Source organism: Xyrauchen texanus, chromosome 13, assembly GCF_025860055.1.
Source record: "Xyrauchen texanus isolate HMW12.3.18 chromosome 13, RBS_HiC_50CHRs, whole genome shotgun sequence".
NCBI lineage: Eukaryota > Metazoa > Chordata > Actinopteri > Cypriniformes > Catostomidae > Xyrauchen > Xyrauchen texanus.
In genome coordinates, this window is record NC_068288.1 from 22481503 (window position 1) to 22498047 (window position 16545).

At 38.1% G+C, this 16545-nt stretch overlaps 1 protein-coding gene across 2 annotated transcripts in view; it reads left to right on the forward strand.

Annotated features, from left to right (window-relative positions):
- Positions 1-11720: 11720 nt before the first annotated feature.
- LOC127654062 (lipoma-preferred partner homolog) overlaps positions 11721-16545 on the forward strand; it is a 287765-nt gene continuing 282940 nt past the window's right edge. Inside the window, exon 1 of one of the 2 annotated variants that reach the window (XM_052141028.1) lies at positions 11721-11775. The gene's annotated coding sequence lies outside the window, so the exon portion shown is untranslated. The remainder of the gene's footprint in view (positions 11776-16545) is intronic. The other variant, XM_052141030.1, reaches the window with a different exon arrangement.

A 16545-nucleotide genomic window follows, 5' to 3' on the forward strand; every position in this document is an offset into this window, starting at 1 on the left:
GCTATTAAAACATAATCTGAAATAAACTGCAGCTCATTGCATTTATCACAATTCTTCTGTTGTATGTTGTCAAGATTGCCACTAGAACAATTCTGAAACTTTCCAACAGCACAACCGTAGCAAGTAGAATACCAGCAATTACTTTTTGCTGTCAAGAAAATTGAATTAGGCAGTGAAACAAATGGCCTTATCTCATCACCAGAAGGCCATTTGCTCTGACCACAGCCACTATCCTACGAAATGTAATGGCTTCACTTGGTTTATGTGTAGTGTACCATTCCTGACTTATTTTCTTTGCAGTATCCATGACAAACTATCTCAGATTTGTGTGGTAAAATCACCCAATTGAGAATGATATGAAGGGAGTAATGTGCTGAAGAAGGTACAGAGAGACAAACTGCAAGACACACTGTCTCATCAGCTCAATGTCTCACTCTACCTGCTGCCTTTGCTGCTTCTCTTTCAGGCAGAAAAAACAAAACAAAATGCATTCAGCATTTCACTTCTGTAAGCATGTCAAATGCAGTTATTCAGTTTTTTTGTTTGTTTTTTTTTCAAATGTTGACCATTTACTGTATTTTTTAGGGCACACAAACAGAAGTTCCAGTTATTCTTGTTTCATGAGTAAGCTTCACACATTACATTCAATACTTGTGTTATATAGCAGTGTTTTTCAATAAGGGGTACACTGATGTACTTACATTCCAAGGGGTGGAACGTTTTTGCTTTGAGTAACCTGATTTAAAAAATGATTTTAATAACCAATGATGATTGAACCAAACAAATTTGAAATGTGTACAAGTTTTATAAATTTGTTTGGATGATACCTAGCAGAATGTGCTACTTGGTAAGTGAGGGTGTTTTCATCCACAATGAAGAACACATTGATCAATGTATAAATATTGGGGAGGGTTGTACTTGTTTGTTTTGATTATTGGGGGGGTTATCCCCCCATGGAATATACACCCCTGGACCTGTTTCTCACCAATACCTATCATATTGTGTCTGAATACATGGATTTAACCACTGGAGTCTTATAGATTATTTTTATGCTGCCTTTGTGTGGATTTTTGAACTTCAAAATTTTTGTATCCATTCACTTGCATTTTGAGGACCTTCAGAGCTGAAATATTCTTCTAGAAATCTTAATTTCATCTTTGATGTCAGGAGGGTGAATAAATCATGAGAGAATTTTCATTTTTTGGGTGAGCAATTAATATGCACAGTGAATTATAATTAAGCCAATTGTGGGTTGATTTCACACAAAAGTTCAACACTGTGGCACTATCAAAACTTGCGTATATTTGTTTTAGCAGGAGGGAGTACAGTATCTGTACAACCTAAGGAAAACGGGGGGAGTTTTCTGGAATCTGTTTGAAAACAGTGAGTAAGTTTGAGTAAGTTTTGGCAGTTATCAGCGACAGTGTAATGGTGTGCATGAAAATGGGCTTACTGTTCTTTTGTAATGCCCTGAAAATGCAAAACACTGTAACTGCATTTGTTTTCCCCAAAATTGAGTTATGAAAATTGAAATTGGGCCTCTTAGCCTATAAAAGGTCCTCACAGATGTGTTTGACTCAACTATGCTCAGATACAGAGAAATCTGAATATTGTATTATCACATTTGGCAAGACAATCTATATGTTTTATTTTGACTTAGTAGGGCTTATGAATATCAGTAATCAAAAAAAATTATTTGTAGAGTTTTGAGTACAGCTTTGATGATAATAGTTTCAATAATCGAGGGTATACTGTAGATTGGGCTTGAACATTTGGGGGTTACAATATGAAGAATTTACATGTTTCCACTAATTATGTTAGAATTATTGGGGTGGGGTGGGGGGTGCTCTATGCCCCTGTCAATGATAGATTTGAAATATGTAAGGTATAATGTACATTCAGCCAGTCAATATCCAGTTTGCAACTGGTTGGTAAAAGAAACCCATACAACGGTTGATCTGATGTGAAATATAGGGCTTTTGAATCATTCTGAAGGGGTTATTTGGCGATAAAGGCCAGCTGACTGCACTTTATATCGCTTATTACATGGCTACTTAACAAATAATTAAATAAATGGACGTGAAATATTGATTTGAGTTTAAATAATTTTTTATCATGTTTGAAAAAGTACATAAGACTAGGGAACTGGTTGCCAGGAACAAAAGACAATTATTCAGTTTTATAGTAATTGTATATATGAAAAAAGTGTTCTGATATTGTGAACATACATAAGTTTTACAAAAGTTTTACACTGAAAAACTCCCAGAATACATTAGAATGTGCCTGAGGGTTATTGATGCAAAAGTCGTACTTAGTCAAATCACTAAATCTGTTTATTCCAGAACTGTGGTATATGTAGTTTATCTGTTACATATAATGACATTCATGTTGATTTTATAACAACATCGCTCGGTAAATTCAACATTCTCTGCCATCCTTAACAAAAAGATACAACTCTGTAACTGCCTCCAAAAGCATGTAAAACACTCATTCCTTCTTTTCTGTGATTCAATTCAAAAGTCACAACCGCAGGCTTGGATGTGCTTCTGCCATCCTGATGAATATTTACATGCTTAAACACTCAAATTAGAATTCATTATCTTGTGTAATCTTGGGTTTAGATCTACATGTGCAGTTATTTGATTAGTTGCTTGAGGATATGGGTTTTGTGCTAGGTTTGTGGGTCTTCTACCTTTTCTCAAACTTGTTTTTTGATGATTATATGTTTGGTAAATGATAGGCTTGTTGTATTTTGAATTAGCATCTTTATTATTATTGATAGGCCGTTATTGGAATTGTAAGTTGTGTATGCATCTTTGTCAATAATAAATCGTCCAAACCTCTTACTCCTTCATCCTATTTCACACTTTGTTGAAGGTATGCTTTCATACCAGCCATATTTCAATGAATAATTTAAGAACAATTCTGAATTTAGTTGAATGAGCACCTGCACATTAACGGGTTTAATGCAGAAGCTTTGCAGTAGCTGTGGGATCATTACATTATTAAAGAGAAAATACATCATGGTCGCCTTTGCCATTCTTGACATTTCCTGAAACCATCTTTGTTGTTTGACAAAATGAAAGATGCATGAGAGGCCTACGAAAGAATTTTCTTGTTCCTCGAGGACTGAAATCTCTGTGGTTCTAGTTTGTGACCTTAAAAAGGTAAAGTAGCTTTATTTTGTTTCTGTCACAATCAGCCCTGCTGCGAAGCAGGTCACTGTCACGTTGACATCCTAAAACATTTGCTCTCTTTCCTCTACAGCTGCTTGAGGTTTATCTCATGCAACAGAGGAAGTGATGCGGGAACGAGAACGCATCAACCCCAACGTTTCGCGTGTACAACAGGATATCCGATGCTGGAAGCGTTAGCCTCGTGTCAAGAGACAATATAAAAGAAAAATTGTCGCTAGGATCCTTAAGATCTACTCAAGCTCTTTTTGTTTAGTGTTTGTTTTCCCTTGCCTTTTTTGTCTCTGCACACATCTGTGCTCTCACTGTATTGCAGTGGCCTACGCTTTGAAGCGCAATCGTCTCATATCAGCTTCTCACAAGTACTAATATGACTCACAAAAGTAAAACACATTGCATATGGACAAATTACTAATCTGAAGCTTTTCATTTACCATCCTTTTACACAATAGACATGCTATGTGCTTCAAATGTTAAAGTAATAGTTCACCCAAAAATACAAATTATTTCATCATTTACTCACCCTCGTGTTGTTCCAAACCTGTATTACTTACTTTCTTGCATGGAACACTAAAGGAGATGTGTGGCTGAACTATCCCTTTAAATTGACTCATAGGTTGGTGGTTTATCGTCAGCTGGGAAACAGGGATTTTATGCTGGGGCAAGGGTAATTGTTATAGGATTTGTTTTAGAGTCTTTTGACTAAATTCACAAGAGAGAGAGAGGGAGAGAGAGAGGGAGAGAGGAAGAAGGGAGAGAGTGCCAGACTCTACTCATGGGGCCCATTAGAAAATTGCCAGTAAGCAAAGTTGCAAATAAGCTGTCACACAGTACAAATGAGATTACCTTTCCAATGTGCCCTGGAACCTGTACACCAGGGGATGCAGAACCAGTCACGGCAAAACAACGCACAAACATCTGATTTATCTCAGCGCTTGATCTTCTGGTGTTGTTCTCGCTGCCTCTGTTTTTCATGCGTGGCGTGCAAAACAGTTTACAAAGTGCTTGCAGCACAAGTTAATCAGTTGTAGACAGCCTCTGAAGAGAGTCGACATAGTGTTTCAAGTCAGAGCAGCATCTTATTAGACTTCACTTAAAGTCATAATCACTGAACTCATACTCACCCATCCCATAAACATACGTTTGGCTAAATCTAAATGGGACATATAAAGGAAACTTCTATTGTTTTTATATAAAGCTAATTTTAATTACTATAAGTAATCCACACCCTGATCTTACCCCTAAAAGACAACGTTTTAACGTTCTTTTAGAATTACGAACAGTATTTGTCATTTTTTATATTTTTTTTTTTCCAAATGAAGATATCCACAAATGTCAAGAAAGAATAATTTTTTCTACTTACTTCTGAGGACAAATTCATCCTTAAACTATCACGAAGTGTTTACTCACATAGACCAGTTACATATAGACTAGTCATTTGCAATGTGATGGTCTCTTGCCACTTATACTTCATAACTGTTTTAACCATAATATTTGTTTATGGTTATATTTGAATACTGTATCTACTAAAATTCGTCAGCATGTCAAATACTGTGCATTCTATATGTGAATATCATGAAATCGAGTGTAAATATTTATGAGATAAGGACCCCCTGCGACTGTACTTCCACTTTCTGAATGCAAGAAATATCAGAACATCATGTCCACATCCAGCAATATTTCTTTCCCTAAACCAAAAAGTCTTATTACAGTTTAACTCAGGATGTGATTATTGGTGAAGAGAGAACAGTGTCTTCATGGCCAAAATAGAAACAATTCTGAGTTGAATAATGAGCAATTTTGTCACTATTAACTTACTGTGAAATAGTTCAAGGACGGGACGGAAACAAACGTCAACTTAAGGGGTAAGTTTTTAATTCTTAAGTTTTTTATCACAAATCAGACAGTCTTCCTTGTTCTCTCTCTCCATGCTCCGTCGCTCCTCCCTTTTATGCCGCTTTCCTCACGTTACTGAAATTAGACACAGGTGTTAGTTATCATTTAGCTCAGGTGTGAGCGCCCTTACCGCTTTTCTCTCCCGGACGGGCGCTTGACCACGCCCCCGCTGCCACACTTACATTCATGTTGTTCCAAAACCATAACCATGTGAATTAAATTTTTTTAAAGAATCTTGCGAACGATCACTGATTTCCATACAAAAGCAGTTGATAGTGATTCACTTTAATACTTAAAAAAATAAATAAAAAAAAGTGTCAAAGTCATCCATGTGACTTCATGTATCATATTTCAAGTCTTCTTAAGACATATAATCACTTTGTATGATGAACATATCTGAATTTTTTGTTATTATTCACTTTCAAATCATATCAGATCTTTGATTAATCACTAATTGTGACGAGGAGGAGGGTGGGGCCCGGGTCGTGAGTGTGCACAACTGGGACCAAATCGGCCTAATCAGCCGAGGAAAGGGATAAAGACGAGCCGGATGCGGCAGTTCGAGAGAGAGAGCCACACGCAGCTGCCATTTGTGTGTTTATGTTTTTGTCTTATTGTTTAAGTTTTCATCAAATATTTATTTTGATGGTTCGTCTGGTTCCGGCTGCCTCCTCGCTCATCCTTTATACTGTTACATTGGTGCTGAAACCCGGGAAAGAGGAGGGATGCGCTATCGTGGAGTCCTCGAGGTTGCCATAAACCAGGGGAGCAGCCGTGGCCATCTGCCTGGGGACAGATGGGTTGCTGCCGGCCAGAGAGAGCCAGAAGAACCGCGGCCGTCTAACAAGAAGGGGATGAGCGGTTCCGTCCGCCAGAGGCCGAAGGACTCAAGAGGTCCTCGCTGCAGCCTGTAGCACGATGACGTAGCTGGATGGTCCAATACGTACTGGACGCTGTTACGCCGTCCGCTGGGGGAGGAGCGAGCTTGTGTCTGCCAGAGGGCAGAGGAGCGATTGAGGAGGAGGGCGTGGCCGAGCCGTGATGGAGCAAGGCCGGCGCTGAATCAGCTGATCAGCGGGAGAGCGTGATAAGGGGCAGCTGGAGACGCCAGTTCGAGAGACGCACACGGCCGCGTTGCATGTGTGTCTGTGTCCTTATGTTTTATGTTGTTTTAAATTAATTTAAACCAGAGTTTATGTTTACTGTTCAGCCGGTTCCCACCTCCTCCATGCCCGTCCTTATACTGTTACACTCATGTACTTTATACAGAGCCCAAATCAAATATACCATGCCAATAAACATCAAACTTCATGGACTACTTTTATAACACTATTGGGTGCCTTTGTAAGCTTGAAAGGAGTCACTTTAAACTGTTATTGTATGGAAATGAGCTATTGCAACATTCTTTATAACATATCATTTTGTGTTTTGCAGAAGAAAGTCAGTCAAATGGGTTTGGAACGATACGTGGGTGAGAATATGACGCCCACGTGGTCATACCCTTGATTCGATCTGTACATCAAGAGCCAATATCTCTACCATCTCTTCTACTGACACTGGTATTTCTGATCATAAATTTCTTGATTTTAGTTTCAGCCTGCCTATGAGTAAGAAATGTTCAACAACTGTTATATCCTACCGCAATCTCAAAGCTGTTGATACTGAATTATTTTGTACCTCCATTGCTTCTTCTAATCTATCTGATGTCTTTGGTATCTCTTCTCCCTCCCTGATATTATCTAACTATCACTCTATAATTTTGGATATCTTAGATAAGCACGCTCCTGTTAAGACCAGAAGTGTCCCTTCCACATATTCTTCTCCTTGGTACACTCCTGAACTCCGTATCTTAAAGACCACTGGTAGAGACGGCTTGAGCGTCACTACAGAAAAACTGGCCTGACTGTTCACTATTTAGCTTTTATAGAACATGTTAAACATTACAAATCGGCCCTGAACTTGGCTCGTTCTAGTTTTGTATCTACCACAATTAATAAATCAAGTAACAGACCAAAAGCATTATTTAACACAATAAACAAATTCACCAAACCTCCTAATCCTGTTACTCTAGCTTCTGATGAACTCTGTAGTTCATTCATGACTCACCTGCTAGAAAAAACCGATGCCGTAAACCAGTGCCCCTCTAATGATGCTGCAAATATTAGTTATCTGCCGAACCAATCTGGACAGTCCCTGTCTCACTTTTCTCTGACTACTCCTTTTTCTGTCTCTGAGTTAATCTTGAAATCCAACCCTTCATCTTGTCGTCTTGACCCTGCTCCTACTCCTCTTCTGAAACTCTGCCATTCAGTTATTTCTGCACCTATTTCTCACTTCATCAATGCATCTCTTACCTCTGCCTCATTCCCTCTGCCACTCAAAACTGCTGCTGTTACCCCTGTTCTCAAAAAACCCAACATTGATCCCTCAGTATTATCTAACTATCGTCCTATTTCAAATCTACCCTTCATAGCTAAATTACTAGAAAGTACTGTTGCCTCCCAGCTTCAGTCTTTTCTAGTCGAAAATAATCTTTGTGATCCTCTTCAATCTGGTTTTCGCCCTCTACATAGTACTGAAACTGCACTAGTTAAGGTACTCAATGATTTGCTTCTCTCTGGTGACTCTGGTTCTCTGTCTATGCTCCTGCTGCTGGACCTCAGCTCTGCCTTCGATACTGTCTCCCATCAACTACTCATTTCTCGTCTTTTGGATGTGGGTATTTCTGGTGCTGCTCTTTCTTGGTTTTCTTCCTATCTCTCTGATAGACAGTTCTACATTTCAGTTCAAGATTTTCAGTCACCTACTGTCCCTCTGAAGCAAGGTGTCCCACAGGGATCCGTTTTAGGGCCATTACTATTCATAATTTATATAATACCTCTTGGTCAGATCCTTCGCGTCATGGTTTTAATTATCATTTTTACGCTGACGACATTCAATTATATACTACCTGTACATCGACTCTATCTATCACAACTGACAAAATCTCTGCTTGTGTGCATGAAATAAAAGATTGGCTTCATTCAAATTTTTTAAAACTTAACATGGACAAAACTGAGATTATTTTTACCGGACCTCCGTCACTCACTAACAAAATTCCTACTAACTTCACCTCATGAGTTTGCTGGCTCTCACATCAAACCATCTAGTACTGTTAAAAGTCTTGGTGTAATCTTTGACTCCTCTCTATCTTTCCATTCTCACATTAATTCTATCACTAAATCAGCATTCTTTCATCTACGTCGCATCGCTCAGCTCCGTCCCTTCATCAGTATCTCAGACGCTGAAACTGTCATCCATGCATTTATCACATCACGTTTCGATTATTGCAATGCACTTTTTATTGGCCTTCCTGCTAGCTCCATTTCCAAATTGCAATACATTCAAAACTCTGCTGCCAGAATACTCACCCACACCAAGCGTTCTGCACATATCACCACCATTTTGCATGATCTTCACTGGCTTCCTGTGGTTTACCGTATCAAATTCAAAATTCTCCTTCTCACTTTTAAATCTCTGCACGGCTTGGCTCCCTCCTATCTCTGTAATCTGCTTCACCCCTACGCACCGACTCGCTCTCTACGATCCTCCGACTCTAGCCTTCTCGTCGTCCCTCGGCATCGCCTTGTTTCGATGGGGGGCAGATCATTCAGTATTGTAGCACCCAAAATATGGAACTCTCTACCCCGATCACTCTGTTCTGTTAACACTATCTCTGAATTCAAATCCATGCTCAAAACTCACTTATTTGCTGAATGTTATAACTCTTAAGTTGTACTGTTTTTTTTTTTTTTTTTTTCTTCCCGCTGGGTGCTGTCCCATCTACCTAACCTTCTCATTTTCTGTACCTTCACTGTTATCTACCTGCTGTTGTTTTGTCTGCTGTCTTTGTCCTCTGCCTTTATTGTTGCTTGTCTATTGTAAAGCATCCTTGAGCTCTGGAAAGGCGCTATATAAATAAAACTTATTATTATTATTATTATTACGTGGGTGAGAATATGACAGAATTTTAATTTTTGTGTTAACAATTCCCTTAACTGAATTCCCTGAATTTACACTATAAGAATTTGGTGTATATTTTGTGGCGAGACTTTCACCTCTTTGCACCAACACTGACTCTCCCTCCTTCTTAACTCAAAGTTGCATTGTGGTGTAACACAAGTCTATTTTCATTCGACTAAAAAGCCATTTCTATAGACAACCAGGAGACCCTCATAAAAATCAAACCAAATGTATGATTCCGTCACAGCCACAAAACCCACTTAGTCACACCAAAGTCTTATTCTATGGCCTGGCCTTGTTTATCTTTTGTAGGACTTAAAATTACTACATTGAAACTATTCTGGCAAAAGTTTGAATGAACCATACTATTCAGATGAGGATGAGGTTTATCTCAAACTGTTACCTTTAGTGAGGGTGCACACCACTGTCATCATCATTCAAAGCTATTGTGGTATATTCCCTAGCATGTAGCAATCAAAATGTAGAACTGGAGCTCTGCTATTATATTTGCATCAACACCTGAACATGCAAACTTTCTCATTTGAATGCAAACAGCAGCATGTGGTTGAGTGTTGGCGGGTTTTGAAGGGCAGACCGCATCTGACAGAGAGTCAAGTGTCCTATAGTGAGAGAGGTGTGAAAGGAGATTAGTCTAAACAGATCAGCGGCTTATCAGTGATGTATATTATTGAATTACTATTATGCACACATGTCTAAATTACTATTATTTTTAGTTGATGAGTGAGCATGCTGTGCTCTTTTGTAAAAATGCATTAACTAAATGATCTCCATTACATTGCACTTAAAATAAACAATGTTTATCAACATTATCATAATAATATTTCTGAAACTGAAGGAATATGACTTTCTTTATTCTTAGAAACACAAAAGGAGAAATTATGCAGAATGTACTGGTCGCTTTTTCCACACGTTTTACTGAATGGGGAGCTTTCAAGCTTCAAAAGGACCCAAAAGCACAACAAACTATCGTAAAAGCAGTCTCTACTTGCGTACCATATTCCAAGTCTTCTGAAGTCATATGATAGCTTTGTGCAATAAACAGAACGATGTCATTATTTACTGATATGGACCACTTTTATAATGCTTTGATGCTTGAATCCTCCAATCCACATTCATTGTAATTGCATGGAAAAAAGCGACCAGTACATTCATTAACATTTCTTCTTATCTGTTCCACGCTAAAAAGTAATTTAGATTTGGAATGAGATGAGGGTGAGAATTGCAAGAATTTTCATTTGCGAAATTATCACTTAAATCTCAGAGGAGCTTATTGATGTTTTCTACATGGACTACCCACAACGCAATAGCCAAATAGGCTATATATTATAATATAATATTATTAAATAAACACTGATCAGCCACAACATTAAAACCTCCTGCCCAATAGGTCCCCCACGTGCCGCCAAAACAGCGCCAACCTGAATCCCAGAACAACATTCTGAGATACTATTCTTCTAAACACAATTGTACAGAGCCGTTATCTGAGTTACTGTAGACTTTGTCAGCTCGAACCAGTCTGACCATTCTCTGCTGACCTCTCTCATCAACAGGGCATTTCAGTCTGCAGAACTGCCGCTCACTGGATGTTTTTTGTTTCTGGCATCATTCGGAGTAAATTCCAGATACTGTTGAGCGTGAACATCCGAATAGATCAGCAGTTACAGAAATACTCAAACCAGCCCGTCTGGTACCAACAATCATCCATGCGATTATCTAATCAGCCAATCGTGTGGCTGCAGTGGATAAATCATGGAGATATGGATCAGGAGCTTCAGTTAATGTTCACATCAACCATCAGAATGGGGAAAAAATATTATCTTAGTGATTTGGAGTGTGGTGTGTTTGTTGGTGCCAGACGGGCTGGTTTGAGTATTTCTATAACTGCTGATCTATTCGGATGTTCATGCACAACATTCTCTAGAATTTACTCCAAATGGTTCCAGAAACAAAAAACATCCAGTGAGCGGCAGTTCAGTGGACGGAAATGCCTTGTTGATGAGAGAGGTCAACAGAGAATGGCCATATTGGTTCAAACTGACAAAGTCTACATTTACTCAGATAACTGCTCTGTACAATTGTGGTGAGAAGAATATAATGTCAGAATGTTATTCTGAGATGCAAATCAGCTTTTTTGTGGCACGAGGGGGGGGCCTACACAATGTTAGGCAGGTGGTTTTAATGTTGTGGCTGATCGGTGTATATATTCAGTCAAACCATATTGACATTTTTTCCTTTAGTCAGATCACAGAATGCCCTTCAGGCCACAGTATAGGCCAAATGAAAAAATGAATCATAATTAGCATTTAATTGTATTTTTTAGTTATGATTTTGTAACATTAATCCCTTAAATGTAAATATATTGCTTTTCCACAAAAGCCTTAACAAATGGCTTCACTCCATTTCCACACAACACATGAGAAATAATCCCTGTTATTACACCTTTTGCACAATAATATAAATACACCCGTTATGAGGAAGAGATATTGCACGAGTGCTGGCCGAGACTGCCATACATGGGCAATTTTCTGAACAGTCCGTGTGTGTGTGTTTGCTGTTGGAATTTAGCCCTCTGACGTCACTGCCTGTTACTCTCCCAGATTTGGGATACAGAAGTTTCACTTTAAATTGGGATTTGAAACTTCAGTGATTCTTAGAAAGCGAGGTAAGAGAACTATTAAAGCTTTCGAGGGTGGCACCCCGCACTGAATCCGACGATGCTGGTTTGATCGCAGGCCCGTGATAATGCAGTGTTGTTTCTGCGCTCGAGATGAACTGAATTTGACAACTATATGTTCTTCTTCAGTAGGAGAATCGAGCTGTACCATTGAAATGGAGGGCGTGGGATTGCACTAGAAAGGATGGGGATAACTTTTTTCGTTTATCCTGCTGCAGAAACGTTTTAACGAACGCATAGAAGCTGTCGGCATCGTTTGAATAGCTTTAGTAGAGACTCATTCCATTTGAAGTTCTGAAAGTGATCGTGGTCTAATTCTGAAACATTCTTGCACGAGAGTGTTTCTCGTCAAGAATGCGGAAGTAAATACGCTGGAGGGTCCTTGTGCTGGAAGGATTGTTTAACAGGGCTTAAAGACGTGGCTATTGCTTACAAGAGCAACAGATACGAGATTATTAGTTTTGGCCATGTACTTTGCTAGACGTCTGTGACAACTTTACGTTATGTCTGAGCTGACTTGTTCATTAGCCTATACATACTTGTTTACTGGCTAGAGAGGCTACATGGATAGTGGAGACCGGGGCTAGTTGTCACAGATGGTAGTTGCCATAAGGTTTTGAGTAAAAATGCCCAATTGCACAAATGTGTTTTTTCTCTAACAGTGGTATTGTATGGTGTTTTGATGGTGGTTAATTTTATTATTATTTTGGTGAGCCCTATCCTTCAAAGAAAATTGCAGTGTCATCACATTTCTTCTATAGCTGCTGGATAAACAAGTAAACATAACGAAACTACACTAACATACATTTAGGCCAGGGCCACCTATATAATGAAGGTAGGTTTTAAATGAAAGGTTGAGATTTGTTTTCAAGACAAAGGTATTATTCATAAAAGTTGTCATTTTTATTAGGGCAAGTTGTTGCACATGTTTTAACTATTATAAATGTACAATATTTATTAATTGCAATTACATTTTTGGGCCAAAACAGTGGTTTGATATTTTTTGTACATTACATTTTCATCTACAGTGTTGCTATTTCAGTAATGGTTTTGCTTTACTCTGAAGAGCCTATAATAGACTGTTTAATGGCATGTTCCATTGTGGTCTTCTGCAGACAGTGGCGGAGCTAGGGGGTGGCTGTGGCCGCCATGGACCGAAGTCTGGCCACCCCACTCGCAATTGCTGTTTAAGACATTTTTTGGCACAATCATCTCTGCACAAATGTACAAACTTAACATGTGTGCACACCAAGGTCACCGCGCCTCTCTGTCCCGGGTGTCATTGTATCTACTCAACCCCCACCCCCCACAGTCTGAAGATATAAAAATGCTGCCCGAATATTTCTGTGCCACCACTGACCGATCACTTGCCCCTGCCAGGCCACCCCTTTGAGAAACCCCTGGCTCCGCCCCTGTCTGCAGGTTCTGCTACCGGGGCTGCACTATCTAGGTACTAGTTACAGCTTAAAGCGCTGAATGGATAGACCACTAGTCTGGGTGATATCATGTTTTTATGGCAATTTTGAGTTAGTTACCATTTTGACATTACTGTTAAGACTCACTCAATACTGACAATATTTGGGCAGCCTTATGGATGAAGTTTGAACATGCAATTTATTGTTGGCGTTGGCGATGTGTGCTGTATAGTGGCCTTTTGAAATCATCAGACTTCTAACTCATGCTGTTGAAGTTATCATTCTGAATGTTTTAGGGCTCTACAATAAGAATTATGGGGGCCAGTGTGAGGGAGATCTAGGATCAAAACTGTCACTTGCCATATTGGGCCAAAATCACAACATCCTGTGTGTGTTTATGAATATATTAGGCATGATAATAAAAAAACCTTAACATTTATAGAAAAAAATTAAATATATATATATATATATATATATATATATATATATATATATATATATATATATATATATATATATATATATTTTTTTTTTTTTGCATCATATACATATACATTGCTAGACATAAACTGTATCTATTTTTATTTAAATTTTTTTTTGTTCTGTTTGATTGAGCCGCAGGGCGAGTAGCCCAAATTGAGCCTTGTCATATAGTTTTTCAGTCCATTCCTGGGTTTAATTGCTCAAGTGCTTAAAAAAACTTTTAATGCAAAGTGCTCATTGAAAGTAAATACAATACAATTTTTTAGCAATTATTCATCTTACACAAGGGCGTAGCAGCTGCACACTTTTTCAAGCTAAACCCATATCGAGTCCAAATGGTGGATTTGTATACAGTATTCTTTGTGTTTTGTTACTTTGGGCTGATTGAGCGACCATCCAGTCAATCACAGTTGAGTTTCATGAGCCGAAACACTCGCCTGCTGTACACTGCCACATACACCTGGTGTGTATGTGTAAGTGTGTGTGTGTGTGTGTGTGTGTGCCCAAATGTTCGCTCTTGTGAGGAAAGCCACGATGCTCTTTATTGTTGTTGCTGTGATTCATGAAGCATTCCATTCAACTCGGAGAGTCAGAATTTACGGCTTTCAATTGGGGAAAGTGCAACAGAATGACACTTTATATCTAACTTGGAAACTCGAGCCGTAATCTTTATTCATTTCGTTGAGTTTCAGATGTGTGTTACGTCACGTAGGGCAGGGAGGTTTAGTCAGTCACAGTCATTCACTTTTATTAAATAATATCCATTAACGAGTCAAAGTTCTTACATGAAATTATAATAAAGCGTGTTTAACAAACGTTTTATTTTTTGTACCCCTCATAGTCACACCGTAATCAATCTCAAAATAATATATAAGCTCCCTCTTTGACATGTTTATGTTTAGTTGTCAGGTAATTGTCAATGGATTTCAAATTAAGTGAAAAGTCACATCATGTGTGATCACTATTGATCATCGTTTTCATAATCGATCATTGCTGCCACGTCCGAGTACCCGAGCCTCGAGTACTTTTGCCCATCCCTATTACATAATAGGCGTCAGTCAGTCTAATTAATGTGGCTCCGTTCATTTCTACAAAGATGCTTTCAACAATGCTCATTTATCCATGTTTTTTTATCCGCATTGATGTTGATCTAAATGAATAATCTAGAGATGAGGTACACACAAATGAGAGATATTTATCTGCATATTATTCTTGATTGACAGCATAACGTGAAATGCACTGCAAAAAAAGGACGAGGACAATCCTTCTTTTAAGCACACGTTGTAATTGGAGTTTATATCAGCGCCCGAGTCGATCATTAAGTATGCTTTTTACATTATTTTTGTGAGGTAATAGTTTGATCGGTTGTTTTTGCCAATTTAAGCAGATTACTAGATCTGTGTTAAATATGTAAAGCTATTTTTAAAATCAGCTCCAGTTAACCTCTATGTTGTGTGCAGTCGACAAACTGTAGGAAAAAAAATAGATCTGCTGTGTTCTTGGAACACTTATGCATTTGACTAGAAATAGATATGTAGACACCCTTTTTTATACATTAAAGTGTACAGACTTTATTGAAACTCATAATTATTATAAGACTATTATTGTGTCTTTTATCAAAAGTCATGCTCTGCAGCTCACAAACTATAGGGAAAGGATGGATTTTCTTTGTTCTTATAATGTTTAAAACCTCTACTAAATTCTCTTTGTAGGTCTGTAGACATAAAAATTTTAAAGGATTAAGATTTTCTTTTGATCGTTGATTCAGTGACTAACTCGTTTCATACAAGACACTCGTTTGTCACCACCTTCTGGCCTCACCAGAAATGATCATTGAATCATTAAATGAATCTGAATGAATTTTTGTGAACATAGTCATAACACTTGATCCACTTGGATACATTTAAATTCCACAATGCTCAAGCACGTGCATTGTCATTATTTTAAATGATTAAATAATTTATTCTGGACCAGCTTGTGCTCAGTCTTTTATTGTCATGTGTGAAACAGAAGCAAGTGCTCCACAAGATGCCCTTTATTTTTGCTGCTAATTTTACAAAATATTGCAATTATTTTGCAATACTTTAATCTTTAAAATACTACAAATATTAACCCCCCACACTTTTAAAATGACTGCTATGCCCTGATCTTACATAGATTATGGCATTGGATGCTTTACTCTTAGTATTTAGTCTAATAAGGATAATAATGTCTTGTGTGTCGTAAAAATAATAAAAGTACAAATACAATTCAACTCTCTTGAAAGACATTCTTCTTGTCAAAAAAACAAATATCTAATTTCATGTCAGCCAATATGTCTAGACTACAGACATTGTTAATCTCAAAAGCTAAGTGATAAAATATTTATCTATCTCTATACAAAGATGATATTCAAAATTCTACTTTGATATGAATCTCTAATCAATAACATCAAGGACTCTCTGCCATCAAACTGAATCATTAGAATCTCTGCCATCTCCCTCCCAACCTCCCAAGAAAGTTTGAACACAAACTTCATTAAACCCAACACTAAGTATTAAAAAAGGAGACATGTTTGACATGCTAGTGATGCTCAAAGTTAAAAGATGTGTCCTGTCTTTGAGCCTAGCCTTCCATACTCGCTCCTTTGAGTTTCTTTTTGCCATTAATGCAGGCTTTCTATAAATATTGACTCTGCCGTATTACTGTAGGTTACTGTAAGATCAGAAAACTTTGCACATGTTGCCATGGAGACTGTGCATTTATCTGATGTATCTGGGGCGGTCTAATACAATGTAAAGTGTGACAACCAAAAGATCTAAATACAAAAAGAAACATGACTTTTAATGTAGTCCACACACGTACTGTATATCTAAATCAG